The sequence below is a fragment of the Acinonyx jubatus genome, chromosome E3, assembly GCF_027475565.1.
Source record: "Acinonyx jubatus isolate Ajub_Pintada_27869175 chromosome E3, VMU_Ajub_asm_v1.0, whole genome shotgun sequence".
In the NCBI taxonomy this organism is placed as follows: Eukaryota; Metazoa; Chordata; class Mammalia; order Carnivora; family Felidae; genus Acinonyx; species Acinonyx jubatus.
The window spans coordinates 32,205,104-32,221,543 of record NC_069398.1 but is presented as its reverse complement, the minus strand read 5'-3'; the positions used below and the strand labels follow the sequence as shown (position 1 = coordinate 32,221,543).

The 16,440-nt window shown below is 57.0% G+C and overlaps 1 protein-coding gene across 2 annotated transcripts in view; it reads right to left on the bottom strand.

The window, feature by feature from the left end:
* The window catches only part of FBXL18 (F-box and leucine rich repeat protein 18), a 79,366-nt gene that overhangs the window by 21,807 nt on the left and 41,119 nt on the right, over positions 1–16,440 (bottom strand). The gene's annotated exons all lie outside the window — the stretch shown is intronic.

The window sequence follows — 16,440 nt, the reverse complement described above, 5'->3', positions numbered from 1 at the left end:
TCTCTCTCTGTCCCAAAAATAAATAAACGTTGAAAAAAAAATTAAAAAAAAAAAAAGATTCTCTCACCTCCCCACACCCACCCCCGCCTCTTTCCCCCACTTGTGTTCTCACTCTAAAAAAAAACAAATAAATAAGAGGGAAAAAACACTCAACATAGAATTACCGTATGATCCAGCAAAGAAGATGCCCAGAAGAATTGAAGGAAGGGACTCAAAGAGATACCTGTGCACCCATTTTCATAGCAGCATAAACAGCAACAGTCAAAAGTTGGAAGCAACGTAAGCGTCCGTGGGCAGAAGAATGGATAAACAACATGATACACACACACACACACACACACACACACACACACACACACACGAATATTACTCAGCCTTTAAAAGAGAGGAAATTCGGGCAGCTCCTGGGGGGCTCATTCGGTTGAGTGTCTGACTCTTGATTTCAGCTCAGGTCAAGATCCCAGGGTTGTGGGATTGAGCCCCACATCAGGCTCCAAGCTCAGCATGGAGTCTACTTAGGATGTCTCTCTCTCACTCTCTCACTCTCTCTCTCTCTCTCTCTCTCTCTCTCTCCCTCCCTGCACCTCTCCCTGGCTCACACCCTCTCACTCTCTAAAATTAAAAAAAGGGTGGGGGGGGTAGGGTAGGAAATCCCAACACCTCCTACAACATGGATGAACCTGGAGGGCGCCATGCAGAGTGAAAGAAGCCAGACGCAGAAGGGCAAATACCGTGTAATTTCACTTGCACGAGGAGGTATCCAGAGGGGTCAAGTGCACAGAGACAGAAGACACAAGGGGGGGCGCCAGGCTGGGGAGGAGAGAAAGCACTGGGGAGGGAGCGCTGGATGGGGACCAGCTTCAGTTTGAGAAGATGTCAACGTTCTGGAGATGACTATGCTGTGGGCTGCACAGCACTGTGAATGTGCTTAAAAAGAACGGCGTTCGACTTCAGCCAGGTCACGATCTCGCGGTCCGTGAGTTCGAGCCCCGCGTCGGGCTCTGGGCTGATGGCTCGGAGCCTGGAGCCTGTTTCCGATTCTGTGTCTCCCTCTCTCTCTGCCCCTCCCCCGTTCATGCTCTGTCTCTCTCTGTCCCAAAAATAAATTAAAAAAACGTTGAAAAAAAAAATTTAAAAAGAACGGATCACAGGCCGAAATGTAGGCACTGAAACGACACAGTTTCCCGAAGGAAAAATAAGGGGGAGAAAAATCTTGGTGACACTGGGTGTGGGAAAGATTTCTGAAAAGCAACACAAAAAGCACAAATTACAAAAAAAAAAAAAAAAAAAAAAAAAAACAATCAGCAAATTGAACTTCATCAAAACATTTTTTAAGTTTGCTCTTCAAAAAATGTACCTTGAAAAACCCCAAAAAGGTGGGGCGTCTGGCTGGCTCAGTCAGAAGAGCAAGCGAATCTTGATCTTGGGGTTGTGAGTTCGAGCCCCACGTTGGGTGTAGAGATGACTTAAAAATCAAATCTTAGGGGGCGCTTGGGTGGCTCAGTCGGTTAAGTGTTCGACTTCGGCTCAGGGCATGATCTCACGGTTCACGAGTTCAAGCCCCACATCGGGCTCTGTGCTGACAGCTCAGAGCCTGCAACCTGCTTCGGATTCTGTGCCTCCCTCTCTCCACCCCCTCCCCCACTCACGCGCGCACGTGTGCGCTCTCTCTCTCGCTCTTTCTCTCCTCTCTCTCAAAAATAAGTAAAGACGGTAAAAAATTAAAAAAAAAAAAAAAACGATCGGGGCGCCTGGGTGGCACAGTCGGTTAAGCGTCCGACTTCAGCTCAGGTCACGATCTCGCGGTCCGCGAGTTCGAGCCCCACGTAGAGCTCTGGGCTGATGGCTCAGAGCCTGGAGCCTGTTTCCGATTCTGTGTCTCCCTCTCTCTCTGCCCCTCCCCCGTTCATGCTCTGTCTCTCTCTGTCCCAAAAATAAATAAACGTTGGAAAAAAAAAAAAAAAAAACGAAAACAAAACCCCAAAACACTCTTACAATTCAATATAGGACAAATGATCCGATTAGAAAAAAAATGAGCAAAAGATTTGAATGGACATTTCGCCAAAGGTGACACTCTGCTCCACCAGGTGACAAGATGTTCCATGTCAACAGTCTCTAGGGAAACGGGATTTAAAACCACAGTGAGACATACATACCCCGCCACGGCTAAAAGGAAGGACCGACCATACCAAGTGTTGACAAGGACGTAGAACACTCTTACTTTACCCCACACTCCACCCAAGGAGCCTGAGGACCGGCCACCAACTTTCCCATCAGGGGGTCAGAGGCTATACCGCACCCCCAGAGGCATTTGCAAATGTTTGGGGGCTTTGGTTTTCCCGGTAAAGGGGGAATCCCTGGGACTTAGCAGGAGGGAGCCGGGGAAGCTGACCTCCCACGGCCATAAGACGTGTAAACCATCCTTCCCAAATGCCAAGGTGGAAAATTCACCAGAAAGCTCCATCCAACTAAAGTTCAGCTTTTTTTTTTTCTTTTAATTTTTTTTTTAACGTTTATTTATTTTTGAGACAGAGAGAGACACAGCATGAACGGGGGAGGGGCAGAGAGAGAGGGAGACACAGAATCGGAAGCAGGCTCCAGGCTCTGAGCCATCAGCCCAGAGCCCGACGCGGGGCTCGAACTCGCAGACCGCGAGATCGTGACCTGAGCTGAAGTCGGACGCTTAACCGACTGAGCCACCCAGGCGCCCCAAATTTCAGCTTTTTAATTAAAGAGAAAATAACAGAGAGGTGCCTGGGGGGCTCAGTCGGTTAAGTGTCCTACTTTGGCTCAGGTCACGATCTCGCCGTTCCGGAATTCGAGCACCACGGTGGGCTCTGTGCTGATGGCTCACAGCCTGGAGCCGGCTTCGGATTCTGTGTCTCCTTGGTGCCCTGTGCCCCTCCCCCACTCACGCTCTGTCTCTCTGTCTCAAAAACAAGTAAACATTTAAAAAAGAGAGAGGGAAAATAACAGAATGAGAGAATACAAGGTAAAAACTCAGCGTGCGTCCCTCACACTCAGGACGAGTACTGCCTCCTGACGTTCTAATTCCGGTTACTATGTCTGTGTTCTCTCTACTAGGTTACAACGTAAAATACAGTCTTCCTGGGGGTCCAGGAAAAAAAAAAAAAGGTGACAGACACGAGGTGCCGTCACGGACTCCTGAGCGGGGCAGACACCCACAGTGCTGTCCCCCACAACCCCCACGGCGTTGAGTGAGACCTGAGGGGACAGCCCGGGGACGCCTGGGTGACCGGGAGCTTGGCTGAGGGGCACACAAGAGCACACATGGGGCCGTGGGGCCTGCGAGCCCCTCATGCGGTGGGCCAGGCAGGCGCTGGCCTGGGACTCGCTGCGGGAACCCGCCCAACCCCAGCAGGGCCTCTCGTGGGCAGCCTAGGGTGGGGGAGACCCTCCCCAGTGTGGGGGACCCCGGGGCATGATCCATGAAGGGGGGCTTGAGGGCCGACAGCCCCCTTCAGCCAGAGCGACGTCCCTCCCCTGCGTGGTCTGGAGGACGGTGGAGGGGGGGGCAAAGGACTATCTTTGCTACACTGACGCGGCTTCTGGGAAGTTTAGGACACGAGCCGCGGGGCCCCGAGGGCCTGAGTCCCCCCCCCCCCCCCCCCCCCGGCAGCTGACGCTCTCTGCCACTTCTCCTCCCTGAGCCTCACCCCAGAGCAGGGGTCATGGGGTAGTCCCGTGAGCCCGCCTCCGGGCAGGTGGTGAACGCGTGTGGCCCTGCCCGGGTGAGTCCCGGGTGCCCACGTCTGCCCAGCTGCAAAGGAGACCCCCAAGCTGGGACTTGAAGGATACACCTTCAAAGGGAAGGTGCCCTTGAGCTCAGTGGGAGCGGGGTCCCCAGTAGGCTCTCCCAGAGTTCCCCTGCCTGCCTGGAGGAGAGGGCCGTGGGCAGGCAGAGGAGCTAAGGCCCGGGAAAGATCAAGGCTGACGAGCAAGATGGCTGAGCCCCAGCGACAGACCCCAGGGAGCTTGCCTGGCAGGCCCGGCGGGCCCCGTCTGCGACGGACGGTGGGCACACGTGGCCGGAGGCGTCTTCTGAGCAGGCAGAGGTCGGGGCCAGGACCCTCAGAGGCTCTGCCCCGGGCTTGCTCTGAGCCCCCTGCCGTCCATCAGACCCCAGGGACCACAAGAAGAAGGCACCTGAGAAGGGAGCCCAGACCCACCCGTGTCTCCTCCTCCCTGACCCACCACACCCAGCCCAGCATCACCGGGGGCCGCTCCCAGGAACCTGTTCCCGGAACGGAGGATGGAGAGTGGGGCAAACTCGAGCCCCTGCGCACGGGTGGCTGTCCTCACGTGCCAGGCACCACGGCCAGCTCAGGGGACACAGCAGACCCCGCCTGCTGTCGCGGAGGGACACATGGGACCGACGGGGGCTGTAGCCCCTGAGAGGCGCCCAGGGTGGGGTTGGGGGGGGGACGGTGCCTGGATGGTGAGTGTGGCCAGCTGGGCACACAGGGCATGTCTGGGGCTCACAGGGGCCTGTGGCACCAACGCTGACAGGTCAGGGAGGTGACGGGAGGCAGGACCTAGAGGCCACACAAGCACGCGAGGACGTGGGCTTTTACTCCTGGAGGTGTGACTTCGGACAGCTGTGGACAGAACTGCGTGTGTGTGTGTGTGTGTGTGTGTGTGTGTGTGATAGGTTTTTTTGTTGGGGTGTGTGTTCCTACCTCAGAACAGCCTGTTTAGCCAAGGTGGCAATCGGTGCCCGGGCCCTGGTCCCTGTCGGCAGAAGTGTCTGGAAGGAGTCTGAAGTCCTTGCAGCGGGGCCTGGCCCATCTGACGGGGGAGGCACGGGCCTTGGCCTCCCGTCCCACACCCGCCCTGCCTCTGCCCTCTGCCCTCTGCCCTCTGCCCTCTGCCCCCACTCCACACAGCCCCCAGCCCAGGGCAACTGTTCGGCTGCCTAAAGCCTGTTTCTTCTCTTTCGCTGTATTTTTTTTTCCTTTCTTTTTTGGAAGCAGCACTACTCTGAGATAATGGTGCTTCTGGGAAACAGAGCTGAGGGCCCTGTTTGTGCAAAGCAACTGTTTTTGCTCCACACGCAAGTGCCATGTTTATGCCATAAATCGCCCCCCTTCCGCGGCTGTCCTCTGCCCTCCCCTCTCCTGCCCCAGCCAGAGTCTGGCCCCTGCAGGGGAAGTGGGGAAGCCGGGCTGGGCTGGGCTGGGGGTGGCTCCGAGTGCTCACCTGGGCTGCCGAGAGCCCCAGGGACCGGACGCGTGGCCCCACGCCCCCCAGGCTTGGTCTAGGCCTTGGTTTTCCCCAGCTCGAAGGGGGGTTGCAGACTTGGCTGGGGAGTCCTTCTGGGGAGACCACACACGTATGGTTCAGCCCCAACCTCACACAATCACTAATGACGCGCCGAGGGCTGGGCCCCGGGAGCCATAAAAGGGGTTCAGACTGCTTCAGGAGTCAAAGGCAAGCAGAGGAGAGGGGTCCAGGTCGGGGGGCTCAGGTCACCATGAGGGTGGGCGCCTGGAAAGCCTGCTGTCCAGCCCTGTGACCACACCTGGCCCTGAACCAGTCCTGCCCTTGCTGGGGGGATCAGCAGCGTTGGGACTGGCCGCCTTCTTTTCTTGGCCACCCTAGGGGGTCTGTCACTTACAGCTGACCTGGATTTCTCTGCCCAGGATGACCCACAACCGTGTAAAGACAGGCTGCTGTGCATAAGGACAACTACATCCCTGTGTCTGGCGTTTGCTGCTGTTGTTGGCCGTTGGTTTAACACTCAGGACTTTATATACGCATTTGAGGAACAAAAGCCCTGAGCATCAGATTTCTTTTTTTTCCCCAGACACAAGTGTTCCAAGGAGCCTGACTTGAGCCAAACCAGAGTGAAGAGTCTCCACCTTCTCTCCCTCTTGACCGAATGCACGTCCCCACACATGCAACAACAGCTGGTCCAACCCTGGGCACAGGGTTGGGCGCTTGGACAGGAAACACTGGCGTGGAGGGGACACACGAGCCACAGGACAGGAAGCCATAGTTCGATTCACCACTGGGGGGATGGTGCCTGTTCTCTCTGGGGTGTACTGACACCTCAAATTCTAAACACTTTGGACCCTGGAATTTTCTTTCTAGGAATGCTTTCTGTTCTAAAGAAAAAAATATGCACACATATTCTGTTTATAAGACCACTCACTGCAGCTCTGATTATAAAAGCAAAAAACTACGGGAGCCTGGGTAGCTCAGTCAGCTAAGCATCTGACTTCGGTTCAGGTCATGATCTCACCGTTCGTGAGTTCGAGCCCCGCATCGGGCTCACTACGGTCAGCAAAGAGCCCGCTTCAGATCCTCCGTCCCTCTCTTTCTGCAGCCCCCTCAAAAATATATAAAAATTTAAAATAGGGGCACCTGGGTAGCTCAGTCGATTAAGCATCAGACTTCAGCTTAGGTCATGATCTCACGGTCCGTGAGTTCGAGCCCCGCGTCGGGCTCCGTGCTGACAGCTCGGAGCCTGGAGCCTGCTTCGGATTCTGTGTCTCCCTCTCTCTCTGCCCCTCCCCTGTTCACACTCTGTCTCTCTCTCTCTCTCTCTCTCTCTCTCTCTCTCTCTCTCCCCCCTCTCTCAAAAATAAACATTAAAATAAATAAGTAAATAAATAAATGCAAAACACTAGGAGCAACCTAAATGCCCAATCATGAGGGATCAGTTGAACAACTCGGGTAAATACGGCTGTCATAAGTCATGGTGTAGAAGATTATGGGGGGCAGAAACGTGCACCACATACACAAAAAGCAAAAAGAGAGGTGGGCAAAGTCATCTGTGGAATACAATCCCGTCTGAGTCTTTTCTGATACATACATACACATATAAGTCCAAAGACAAAGGCCGGAGAGATGTACTCTGAAATATTAATGTTGGGATTACATTATTTTTCCTTTGTGTATACAGGCCGTTTTTCAAATGAGCTTTACTTTATTAGGGAAGAAAGCCTGGTTGAAAAAGTGAATTCGGGAGGATAATGGCAATTAACAGGGAAGTCTGCCCAAGGCACAGACGTAGCGCAGGAAAATGAGGGGTTCGCTCTGTTGGGAAGGGCCAGGACGGGGGGGTGGGGGGTAGAACTCCCCTGGAGGCTCACGGCAGAGGCGGCTGGGTTTGGAGAAACACCGCGGACTCTGCCGAAGCCACAGGAAGAGCTGGGTAACTACAGCAGAGGGAGAAACCTATGCGACGAACAGAAGACACCTGCTGTGTCCCTGAGGCTGGCTCGTCAGCCAGCCGAGGCCAAGGAGGGCCCAGCACCCCGGGCTTGCCCCCGGGGGGCGGGAGCAGCTCACGGCCTCTGCTTCAACGGTCTCCAGGTCCCCTGAGAGCAAGACGTGGGCAGAGCACACACTTAAGGACATAAAAATAAAGGCCCTTGCCTCCCTAATAGATAGAGCGTCTATAAACCAATAAGAAAAACATACCAGAGAAAGAAACGCTCGATGGCCTTTAAAATACATAAAAAGATCCTCCGCTTTGCTCATAAAAGAAACGCTCAGTGAAATCACACTTAGATACTATTTTTCACCCACCCGATCGGCAAAATTCAAAAGTTAGAGAACACCCTCTATTGGCAAGACCGTGGGAAGCTCAGATTCTTGTACATTGTTTGTGGGAATGTAAATTGGTTCAACCCACCCCCGTGGAGGCCAATTTGGGCAGTATCTGTCTAATTACAAATGCATACACTCTCTAAGCCACTCCACTCCCAGCAATTTATGTTACAGACACTGGCACACACGTAAAATGATATTCAAGATTCAAGTGATGGTATTAATTTGCAGCATTGTATGTAAGCATAGAAGGCTGGATCAAACCATCTTAAAAAATGTTTTAATACTTACTTTTGAGAGAGACAGAGAGAGACAGAGTGTGAGTGGGGGAGGGGCAGAGAGAGAGGGAGACACAGAATCCGAAGCAGGCTCCGGGCTCCTGCCATCAGCACAGAGCCCAACTCCGGGCTCCAACTCATGAACTGTGAGATCACGGCCTGAGCCAAAGTCAAGAGTCAGACGCTTAACCGACTGAGACGCCCAGGTGCCCCTGTGGTTGAACATTTAGATGCGTCTCAGTCTTGGGGTGCCTGGGCGGCTCAGTCGGTTAAGCATCTGACTCTTGACTTTGGCTCAGATCATGATCTCACAGTTCGTGGGATTGAGCCCCACATCAGGCTCTGCACTGGGATAGTGCTTGGGATTCTCTCTCTCCTCTCTGCCCCCTCCCTCTCTCAAAATAAATAAACTGTAAGAAAAGGAATTTAAAAAAATGTTCAACCACAGGGGATGGGTTGAATAAGTTGTAATTGCCACCCGGTGGAATATTACCCAGCTGTCACAAGTGATGCCCGAGGGGACAGGAGCGACAGTGGCCACATAGGAACCTTTGAAAACTCATGCCTTCGTAGAAGCAATGGAAAGAAAAGGGGCAAAAAACGATCAGAATCAATTTTTTCAGAACTCTGGAAATTAATCAGAGGCCTGCAGCAACCTGGGGAAATGTTTATTCGAGAAAAATGAAGGACTCTCGGTAGGGACAGCATCCCATGGGGTCTTACCCGCCCATCCCGTGTCTCACTCTGCAGCGAAGCACCTGCCGAAGGCCCCACCCCCTTACACCATCACCGTGGGGGTCAGGGCTTCAGCACATGAATTTGGGGGTGGACACAAGCATTCTGACCATGGCACTATATGGTTCCACTTCTAGGAGGTCCCAGGAGTAGTCAAATTACAGAGACGAAGAGTAGAAAACCTGGCTGGGTGTCTCTGAAGGAGTTCCTCAAAGCCCACCAAGGCTTTGTGAACTGTTCCCCACCACCCAGACCCGGCAGGGGGCGGGGGGGGGGGCTCCTGTCAACTCTGGGTTTGTCTAAACTGCCCACGCTGCCTCTGGCCGGCTCCAGGGACCCCGGATCCAACCTCACATTGGGTAGCCCACTCCCCACCAAGACCCCTCCACTGATGGCCGGTGTGTACTGGGTTTTGCTTTGCACAAACCTACCCTGATCGTTTTATCACAGCTCGTGTAGTATCCTGCAATCTGCCCTTGGGTCCATGCACCGTGAACAACCTTCTGTTTTATCGCACAGAGACGCGATCTGTTCTCGTTAAGGGCTCCGTACTACGTTTTTAACAAAATTATGTCTGTTTGCTTTGTTCTCCTGTGTGTGTTTGGTTTTGTTTACATCTCAGAATTGAGTTCATCCATGACCATTATAGAAAATCTGGAAAGGGACGGAAAAGCATTAAAAGGAAAAAATAAAGTCACCAGATAATCCTTCCCTTTGGCGGACACGGGGGCGGCCCTGCGCGCCAAAGGATGGGTGGGAGGGAGACAGGCGGGGGGGAGGTCCTTGCCGGCTGCTAACACTGTGGTCAAGGCCCACAAACTTAATGGCTCCATCAGTCTGACCCAAACCTCACTGGCTAAAATCCAGATGTTGCCAGGGGCTGGCTCCTCCCCGAGGCCCTAGGGGTGAATCCGCGTCCTTGGCTTTCCAGCGTGTGGAGGCCACACGGTTCCCGGTCCCCTTCTCCAGCCACAAGGGAAGTTCTCCCTCCTCTGCTTGCTAGGACCCTTGTGATCATGCGGGGCTAGTCTGTCCACGTAACCAGTCCGCTGATTTGGGTGAACTTACCGGCCCTTTGCCACGTAACCTAACACGGTCGTGGGACCTGGGGGTTGCGGGCATGGACATCTTTTGGGGGGTGTTAGGCCACCTCCACAGACGGCCTGGCGTCCAGGTCCAGGCCTGTGTAGGCGGTCAGTGGGAGAGAGGGACCTGGGGCTCTGGCCACTCCCCTGGACGCAAAAGCAAACTTCTCCTAAGGAAAGAATTCTAAATATAGAAGAACGCTCTAGCACAAGGGTATCAGAGCAGCATTCCCTGGAAAAGTGGCTAATTAGAGACAACCTAATTGTCCAACGACGGGGGACCAGCAGCGTCCACGTGATGGCAAACCGTACTGTTAGACGGATGGGTCTGGAAGGACAGAAGACGCTTTTATCGTTGCAGGTATAAAGCAAAACCCTACATTGGACGATCACAGTCTGAGAACGTTTTTTAAAAGCACAGGACGAGGACTCCAAGGACATGAACTAAAATATCAACAGAGGTTCTCTCTGGCTCCTAAGAATATGGGTCATTTCTTTTCCCCTTCTGCTTCTCTGAATTTTCCAAATCTTCTGGGCTCGATAGACACAAGAGGAAAGTTGAACTGAACTGGTCGTGCTAAGTAATTGGGGTGTGAAACGGATCCGGCCCTCGAGCAGGTGTGTGAGTGTGCGTCCCCGTTACAGTAGGGCGAGGGTGTGAACAGGAGTGTGTAAGAGTGTGGGTGCCGGCATGCACACCATGAAATTCGGTGTGGAGGTGGGAGCGACCGTGGCCGAGCGAGCCGGCGCGAGGTGTGTCGGCGCGGGTGTGTGAGCGGAGGGGTGAACTGGCACGGGTGCCCGTGTGAACACTTGGGTGTGTGACGGCTGGGGGGTTGTGAAGGCAGGTACGCGAGGCAACGTGTGTGGGAACACGCGTGCGCGCGTGTCAGCGGCTGGGTGTGAGCTACGACGTAGGAGGGTAATTGCGTGTGAGTGGCCACGTGTGGGTGTGAGGGTGGATCTGCGCTCGCGCTCGTAAGGGGGTGTGAAAGGGTGAGAGAGGGTGGGGCCGGGGTGTGTGCGGCGTGCGTGTGAGCGAGGGCAGCAATCCGCGGGTCCGGGGGTTCCAAGCCTGCACCCCTCTTGCGGGCCTTCCACCTCCTTCCTCACCGGGGTGGGTGGTCGTCAGGGCTTCGCCCAGGCCCCGCTCCTGGCTTTGGCCGACTTCCCCAGGCGGTGCTGCGTGTGGCCCCTGCAGCCGGGGGGGGGACAAGGGGCAAAACTCACGATGCGGCAACTTCCCGCGGCTCGGGCCCCAGAGCAGGCGGGCAAGGTCCAAGGGAAAGCACCCTTTCCCTTCTGGTGTGGGGCTCCGGGCAGGCCACACGAACTCCCAGAAGACCCTCGGCTCTGGAAGGTCAGGGCTCCGCGATGCCTTCTCCCCCCGCCGGGAGAGGCAAACGGGGCAACCGACAAATCCTGTGCAAAGCTCTGGGTGGCAACCAAAGCTTATCATTCTTTTTTTTTTTTTTTTTAAGGCTTTTATTTATTTATTTGAGAAATAGAGGGAGTAGGGGAGGGGAAGAGAGAGAGAGAGAGAGAGAGAGAGAGAGAGAGAGAGAGAGAGGACATCCCAAGCAGGCTCTATGCCATCAGCACGGAGCCCAACACGGGACTCGATCCCACGAACTGTGAGATCGTGACCTGAGCAGAAATCAAGAGTCAGACGCTTCAACCACTGAGCCCCCCGGCCGCCCCCAAAGCTTGTCATTCTCACCATCCCTCCCTCCTCCAGCCTCGACTCCTGACGCTTCCAGTGCAAACCCCGTTCACTCACGGGCGTCCGGCTCTTCCATCTCCGCCACAAGAACAGCTTCACTGGAGGTCGTTTGGATGGGTTTTTTTGCGGCTCAGCCTGCGGACAGAGGCCAGGCCGCTTCACACCCCGTCAAGCCCGGGCGCGCTCTGGCCTTTCCGGGCCGTGCAGACCTCTTCACGTCTCACTGCCCCCAGCGGCACAGTGCTCCCCACAAACCAGGGGTATCTGCTGAGGAGGCCCCCGGGAAGCAGGCGTCCTCCCAGGCTCGGCGGGTCCCTCCTCCTCCACGGCAACCCGCGAGGCCGGGTGAGGTTGGCCGGGGAAGCCGACGGCCCGGGGGGACAACGGCCCCGCATGCAGGCACCCTCCCCTGACCACGAGGCACTTGCTAAAAACGCCACACTGGGCTCCCGTCCCACACGCTCTGCGAGTGACACCTCCCTCAGCGTGACTCCCACCGGGGGCTGCGACGGCACGTCCCCTTCTCTTGGATCTGGCGGACCCGTGACCGTCGCAGTGAACGGAGTGTGTGGAGGGGACGCTACGGGATGTCCAAGGCTAGGGCACAGCGTCTGGGTTTCCTGGGGACTCGGCCACTGTGCTGTGAGGAAACCCAAGCAGCCCACGTGGAGAGACCACATGGAGAGGCCACACGCAGGCAATCCTGCCACAGGCCCAGCTGAGGTCCCCGTCGATGGCCTGCATCAACCACCGTCACCTAAGAGGCCTCTGGAAGATTCCAGCTGCCGGAAGAGGCTCCGGGCACCGGGGAACTGGGGCAAGGCACCACGCCACGCCCTGTCCAAACACCTGCCCCACGGAAGCCACGACCAACCCCCAACTGCTCATCTACACCCAGGGCGTGGTTTCCCGCCCTGGCTCCTCCCTCCACCACTCACCTGTCACCCTAACCACGGGGTCACACGCGTGTCTGAAGCACAGGGCGCTGGGTTTCTCGCTCCTACGCCCACCCGCCCTGGCCTCTCCGCCTCGGCTGGCACCTTCCACCCCGTCCACGCTGCAGCCACAGCCCCTTCCCACAGCCCTGGTCTGCTGCCGGATATTTCGGCCTGAAACATGCTGCAAATAAGCCCGTCCCAGAAGCACGAACCCAGTCACTCCTCTGCGGTCCCCAGCGTCCTCAGACTCCCAGAGCCGGGGACTGGGGGACAGAGTCTCAGTGTGGGAAGATGGAAAGTTCTGGAGCGGGATGGTGGTGACAGCTGCACAGAAGGGTGCATGTGCTCAGTGCCCCTGAACTGGACACTTAGAAATGGTTAAGGTAGTGATTGTGTCATATACATGTTACCACAACTAAAAATACATATACAGGGGCACTTGGGTGGCTCAGTCGGTTAAGCCTCTGACTTCGGCTCTGGTCATGATCTTACTGCTTGTAAGTCTGAGCCCCGCATCAGGCTCTGTGCTGACGGCTCGGAGCCGGGAGCCTGCTTCGGATTCTGTGTCTCCCTACTCTCTCTGCCCCTCCCTCGATCACGCTCTCTCTCTCTCAAAGATAAACACTAAAAAAACTTTTTTAAAAAGATAAGGAAACGCATTTTTAAAACTTAAAACATACACATACACACACACGTATACATAATATAAACAAAACGGACACGGTCCCCACGGCCCCTGGGTAACACCTATGGCAGACAGTCACCAGGCACTGCCAGAGCTCAAGCTGCCACTGGGGAGCAGACAGCGGCTTCAGGCCACGCCGTGTCCCTGCGTCCTGCCTGCCCGGCCACCTCCCTCCCCAGCGCACGTGAACTGATCCAGCAGCTTCCTCCGGGGAGCCCCGGACAGCCTCCGGATCCTCCGCCGGGTCTCACGTGTCCGTCCCGGTCACCCCAACGTCAGAACAGCCGTGGGTGATTGGTGCCCCCCGCCCCCCAGGGGTGGGAAAGGTCGCAGGGGAAAGGTCAGGGAGGGTCCCTCCCGGAAGAACTGCATGGCCACCCGTCTTTCGAAATCAAGTCCACTTTATTTGAAACTTTTCACATGCCACAAGTTTACATGAAAATACCCATTCAAAATGTCATTTGGACACAAAATTCAGGAGTGGGCATCACCAGACAGATAAGGAGGTCTGTGTGGAAAGGCAGGTGACACATATTTGGTCACTTAGCACCTGGTCACCACATACCGTGAGACCCCCTGCCAGCTCCCCCCACACCCCCTTGGAAACGTGCCGAGCTCAACGGCTCCGGGTCGGCCGCGCGGGGACAGGCAGTGGTCGGCCGGCAGAGGGGCGGCCGGTGCCAGCGCTGGAGACCCCACCTGCGCCACGGTGTCACGTGGCCCCCCACCCACCCGCTCCAGTTCACACTGTTAGGACTCCACGGGAAACTATTCCCTCGTCGGGTCTGGCAGCTTCTGGCGCAGACTGAGCCTCCCAGGTGGTGAGTTTGGCTCCCTGACCTCACAGCGACAAGCAGCCCCGGGTGCCCCACGTTCCCCATCTGGCTGGCCCGGAGAGGACCCTGTGACGTCAACGCAACGCCCCACACTCCCGTGGTTTCTGGAAGAGTTCCAGAAAGCAGACATTCAGGTGACACCACCCGGCCTGTACCCGAGACCTTAGACATTTACGTGCCCCGTGAGAATTCTGCACCCCCGCGCGGAGAAGACAGGCGAGCACCGCACGGGCACCGAGCCCCTGCCACGGGATCCCGTCCCCTCCTGCCCAAGCAGGGGAGGAGGTTCAGGGCCAAGGCCACGAGAACTTCGGGCGCCCGTCCTCCTTCCACATCTCCATTGCCTCAGGTTTTCTGGCCGAAACCGCCGAAATCTCCCACCGTTGGCCTCACCGATTTCTCATGTCATCGTATTTCTTCTTACAAAGTCTCAGCAGTTCTCAAACCTCCAAGGAGCAATTAACGAGGGCAAGAGGAAGCGGGAGGCTGCCCGCTGCCCCCAGGGCCACTCAGAGGTCGTGAGGGTGGGTCCACAGGGCAGGGTCCCCGTCCTGCAAGGTGGGGACAGGTCGCGGGGTCACTGCCTTCTTGGCAAAGACTCCGGGAGGGCCGCTGGCATGATCAGGATGGCACGTGCTGGTTTCAGACCCTCGTGGGCCCATGGACATCCGGGTCCTCCGGCTCCTGCGGCCCTGCTCCCCTGGGCCCGCTCTCCTGGCCAGAACCCGCCACGTTCGTCCTCCCGTCCGATGGCCCACAGCCGGGGGCCCCCGTGCAGAGGTGGTTGAGGGGGCAGTGCCCCCAACACCCAGCCTTGCAGAGCCACCCGAGGCGCATGGGGCATCATCCAGGTCCCATCCTGGGCCACAGTCGCCGGCCCGAGCAGAGCACACCCTCCAGCCGGGTGGACACGTGGGCCCAGACCCGTGAATCGTTGGGTCCTCAGAAGGGTAGCTGCCAGGCAGGGATAAGGTCTGCCCCCCAGTCATTTGACAGAGTGAAGAGTCCCCAGTCCAGCCTCCTGGGGCTCGGAGATGAAAATGCTCGCATGTGACAATGAAAAGCCAATGGCAGCGAAGGGAGCCTGCGGGCCTCTGCTCTCCGGGCGCTCCGGATGCCTCCCCCCGCCCCCCCACCCCCGGAGCACCTTCAGGCGCTCCGGCCAGGGGCTTTGGTGGCGTGGCAGCAAAGTCAGGGCCCGGGGAGCAGCACGGCCGGGCCGGGAGAGGAGCGGGAGGAGCGAGCCGCCGGGTCCAGGGGCGAGCTGGGCCCAGGAGGGAGGAGCGGCCGTGGGAGGGCAAGGCGGCTTCTGTTTGAACAGGGACAAATGCCCCGATCTCTCCTCCCTCACTGTCATTCCCACCTTGTCCCCGGGCCGCCTTCTCTCTCTCTCACCCCCACACACACTCACGCGCACACGTGCACACTCGATCACATGCAGAGGCGAGCACACGGCAGGCGACACTCACGCGTGTGCGCACAGATGGACACGTGTGCACATGCACACGCCGCCACCGGTGCTGACCAGGCCCCTCTCAGCAGGCAGCATATGGTCCGCACTTAACAGCCCAGTTCTGCCAAGTGGGGACCATTAGGGTGGGTTCTTTTCCCAGCATAAAATGCTGCAGAATATAAATTGCAATTAACGCTGCTGCCAAAATGGCACTTAGCGCGAACAAGCACATTATTAACATCTGGTGGATCCTGTCTCGGGTGTCGAGGCAGCGGAAATTCTCGCCCTAAGTAGAAGAACGGTTATGGGGGATGCTAACAATACAAGGTCTACTGTTTGGGGGCCGTTTTCCACGGCAGCTCTTGCCCCAGCCTCCGGTGAACGGCTCCTCCCGGCCTGTCGGTGGGCGTAAGCGATGCCGCTGGTTGAAACTGCTTGCTCAGGACAACGGCCGTCCAGGCCGGCGCGTGACCACACGATCGCAGCCTCTGGACAAAGCGCGTTCTCCAGCCTGAGCCCAGGTTGCTCTGAAGGAGACCACCCAGGGCCCTGGGCCACCTCCCTCCCGGGTCACACCTCCCTAGCGGTCAGGCCTCGACCAGACACACTCCTGCACTGAGCACAAGGAGTCACTGCCTGCACTGACCGCGCTTGCCTGGGGGTCTCTAGGCACCGCCTGAAAGAAATGTCCCCAAACTGGGGAGGGGAGGTGCTCCCACCAACTCTCAGACCCTCGTCTACGGCCACGTGGCCCCCTAGGGACCTCAGCCCTGTCTCTCCGGGGCCCAGGGCGGTCTGTCCCTCAGCCTGCAAGGCCAGGCATGGCTCTCAGACTGCATCGGGACCTCCAAGGTGAAGGCTGCAGGGCATTCCCCTGCAGACAGCCTGCAGACCAGTCCCTCTGGCCAGGCTGCAGAGAACTGCCGGCTGCAGCCTGGGGCAAGGAAAGGGCGTGCAACCCCCCCCCCCCCCCCGCCCCCGCAGCCATGCAGACCCCATCCACTCAGACAGGGGAGGGGAGAGCAACCAAAGTTGCTGGGATGGGCAGAGGCTGTGGACAGGCTGTTTCTCCCAGGGCCCTGACCCCAGGCCTGCTTGATTCCTGCAGCTGCTGTCTGCCCCCTCCAGC